Consider the following 4078-nt stretch of genomic DNA (forward strand, 5'->3'; position numbering starts at 1 on the left):
CTAAACATCTGAAGATGTGAGACTGAGTTAAACAGAAGGCAGATCAATTTTAAAAGATCTGTGTTTGAGGAAGTCATTCTTGTTAATCCCCAGCTGTGACTATACAGTATGGACGAGGGGCTGCACAACTTTTAAATTTGAATGTCATGCGATGAAAGTCGATTTCAAGCCTAAAGTGTCATCACAGAGCAATAAAGCCGTCAAGTCGAATAGTCTGTGAAACCCCTGGTAGGGACACTGGTTAAATGAACGAGTGGCTGGAGGGAGGGGGAAGTCAATGTGGAAACCAATAGATTAGGTGACTATGCTAGAGGTCAAATGAAAAACAAGAGAAGACAGTATTGCTTACTTACTTGCAAATCATTTTAAAGATCACTAAAACTAAAAGAGAGATAGCCAAGTGAGGTTGAAATGGTGGTGACACACCAAAGAACCCAATTGTTGGAGTCATTGTAAAAAACCAACCCAGTCTCATCAGGAAACGTTCAGTGGGAACGTTGGTCCACTTGGACAAACGTTTCCATCTCACAATCTGGCCTATCAGATTGTGAGATGGAAACGTTTGGTCCGCCCATTGTTTTGCATTGACGTGTTTTCACGTCACGTGACTCCCGAGTTCCCGTCTCCGGAAAGGAAAACATGGCGGACAGTCCTTGTTTTTTCAGATAAAAACATGATTTGTAACTTAGTCTGGGCATAAAAATACATTCTGACACCATTTCTAGCGAGAAATGTGGTCTTTGCTTCCACAGTCTTCAGCCAGTTTGTGCTTATGATATATATTTTAATAGTTATCATGAATGTTTTTATCGTTGCTATGGTGGTTGCTATGACGCTGCCATGCACACAACGTCGTAGCGTGCTGTTTAAATCACCGTCCCTGCGTGGTGTCGTTCAGTGATTGTGTATGTTATTCATGTTAAATAATATTAATATTTGAGGCTAGATTACACCTCTAATGCGAAGGATCTTGCGAGTCTGTTCAGAGGCGGACATGAGTGTGACACCGGACCGAGATCGCGAACGGACCGGAACTGACGTGTGGCTGGCGTGAAAAAAAGTTTTGTAAACATTCTGTCCATTTAACTTAGCGCTGTCATAAACACGGACCATTTGGAAGACAACGATGTCATCTTCCTTCTGTCAGGTAAGTAGTTTATTGTTTTTAAAGATCTATTACAATCTAGGTTTACAGTCTGAGTGCTGAGACAGCGGATGCGGAGTCCGTCGATAAACACAATGGATGCATTTCTTCAGCTAATATGCCATTGTTAGCCACATGCTTCAGCCCTAGGTAGCATGTGCTTACCTGGGAGGTGAAAACATGGTTTTTGAAACCAGTTCAAGACGCTTAGGTCATCATTAAGGGACGCTACAATATAAATATAAACATGAATTTGATTTATGAATGCTTTAGATTAATAAGGAGTGTATTTCTCGACCATTACTCCTCAATAACAGATCAATTTGGTTTAATGTATAGTATGCAATATGACAATAATGTTTTCATGTTATGGAGTTGCGATTCATTTTATAAAACAATTGCTATGTTCTGTTTTTTAATCAAGGAGGATCCAAGTGAAGCTACAGGAGTTTCATTAACGTCAATAACTTGGACCGAACAGTTTGTTTTGCTTGATGAAGAGGAGGAAGGGCAGCCTGGAGAGAAAGAGAAGCCGGGTTGAGCCCACTTCCATCATCCACGTACCACAAGGAAGATGAGGGGGAGAAATTATCCTACCATTAAAGAGGTACTTTTAAGTTACATACCAGAAACACCATTTTATATAATGTGCCAAATATAAATTTGTATTAAATCCCCAAAGTACGCTGGCTGAAATACAAGTTAATATCACACTGAAAGAGTTTTGATCAATCATGCTTCCCTGCTGTGGTTGTTCAACTGGGAAAACAACTTTTTCCAAAGGAAGGCAAGTAAATTTAAGGAATGCATCTGCAAAGTTTTCCTCTGTTATGTATAATGATGACCCCCATCAAACATTATGTTATTAATAATATTTACACCTTTTCATTTATACTGTTTATTTCTGTCTACATGTTTGAATTTGCCTTCATTAGTTTCAGAAAAGAGCGATGATGTATCGGTCAGTGGGCGGCAGCACGAGACTCCGCAAACTAGTCTCTAAGCAAAGTAGACGAAGGCATTGAGGTTGCGGCCTGCCATCATTATTATTTTGCTTAAGGGACTGAATACGTTTCATGCAGAAATATTAGCATTTCCCTTATATCTACCAAAACTGCTTGTTTCACAGACTGCAGTTTTGTTTTGATCCGATGTGGTGTGCAAATACTAACCGTATATCTGCAATGGGTTGTTGTGCATTAACATTTGTAACTCTAATTTTGTTTTGACAGACTGTGCAAAGAATGTTGAGAACATCACTAACCAGTGCAGTGTCCGTCTACATATTTCTACATATTTTCTCTCATATAAATGTCACTGTAACCTCTTGACAACTGAAACCATAACATGAGGTCAGTGTGGCCTTGACCTTTTGAATTTAAGACAAATACACAGTTAGACAACCCGAATACATGCAGTAATGCCTCCGGCGACTCGCTATTGCAGAGGCATTAAAATGTTAGTGTAGTAGACTGGATTTTATTGGTGTTACATTGGACATCTTGTATTGGTATACAAAAAATATATTTGGTTTCACATTTTAGATGGCATAAGCAGAGACATCAACTCAGGAAATGGATTTCTGCAGAAAAGAAAGCCTTGTATGTGTGTATATATACATACAAACGCACTTTTAAAACGTTTTGTTTTTTATCATATATTCTCAGGTAGTACTGACGCATTTATGGAGATGGGACATGAGGGCCTTGTCTGCGTGCTCAAGAGAAGATTCCACAGAGTTCAAGCTGAGCAGGCTGCAGCAGGTTTGGAGGAATCCTCCTCTGAAGAGGAAACATGGCGAAGTACTTCTCCACTGATGAAGAAATGTGAGCGCTGTGATTAAATAAAATCTGCTGCCATGCTACTGTTGCTACTGGTGGGCCCTGCTATTAGCTTGGTGTTTGGTAGCTGTTAGCTTTAGCATATTTAATTTTTAGGGACCTGTCTGACGTTTATGTTTTTAAAAAAAAATCAGAGGGAACCATCTTCATAATTTAACACTATGTTTTGTTTGTGTTCTTCAGTTATTCTCAAGAGAAGCTGCCTCAGCTCCACGGTCCCTCCTGCAGCTTCCACTCCTGATGCTAACCCCCTGTTTACATCACACCATCCGGGCAGACCTGGAGTCACAGAACTTTGTCCAGAGCTGCCGTCTGAGAATTGTTGATCATATAATTTCCAGCAGATGCCTTAATGTAATGTTTGTGCACAATAAATGACATTGATCATAACATATTGGTATTTCCTTGCACTTTTACACCATGATATTGGCAGATAAGATGTTGATTACATTAAAGCAGTGAATGCTCTGCTTTAAGCAACATAAACACACAATGATCCAATGGATTTGAAGTAGAATGGGCACGTTACGTTCTGTAGAGAGTACCTCAGTAACGGAAGTCAGAAAATTACTTTCTTTTCTCGCTAGAAATGGTGTCAGAATGTATTTTTATGCCCAGACTAAGTTACAAAATCATGTTTTTATCTGAAAAAACAAGGACTGTCCGCCATGTTTTCCTTTCCGGAGACGGGAACTCGGGAGTCACGTGACGTGAAAACACGTCAATGCAAAACAATGGGCGGACCAAACGTTTCCATCTCACAATCTGATAGGCCAGATTGTGAGATGGAAACGTTTGTCCAAGTGGACCAATGTTCCCACTGAACGTTTCCTGATGAGACTGGGTTGAAAAAACACGATGCTGCTTTTCATAGAAACTTTATGACTGATTGGGTCGAATTGTACTGCTGAAAGGCAAGTTAACCTCAAATAAAATACGATATCCTCTCTACAGGAACATTTTATTTCCTGTTTTCTGAGAGAATACTGTCCACTCTTTCTGGTTTCATTTTTTTTCAGGGGAGTGGGATGATGAGGGGGATGGGATCTTGGACTGCAGGCTCGGGATGCAGCAGGCTGATATTCACAAAGCA

At 40.0% G+C, this 4078-nt stretch overlaps 1 long non-coding RNA gene across 1 annotated transcript; it reads left to right on the plus strand.

Annotated features, from left to right (window-relative positions):
- The first annotated feature begins 1066 nt into the window (after positions 1-1066).
- On the plus strand, positions 1067-3375 carry LOC133027041 (uncharacterized). The gene is made up of 4 exons (XR_009683251.1): positions 1067-1147; positions 1569-1751; positions 2812-2970; positions 3169-3375. It is a non-coding gene; the product is annotated as an uncharacterized LOC133027041 (long non-coding RNA).
- The last annotated feature ends 703 nt before the right edge of the window (positions 3376-4078 follow it).

The sequence above is a fragment of the Limanda limanda genome, chromosome 20, assembly GCF_963576545.1.
Source record: "Limanda limanda chromosome 20, fLimLim1.1, whole genome shotgun sequence".
NCBI lineage: Eukaryota > Metazoa > Chordata > Actinopteri > Pleuronectiformes > Pleuronectidae > Limanda > Limanda limanda.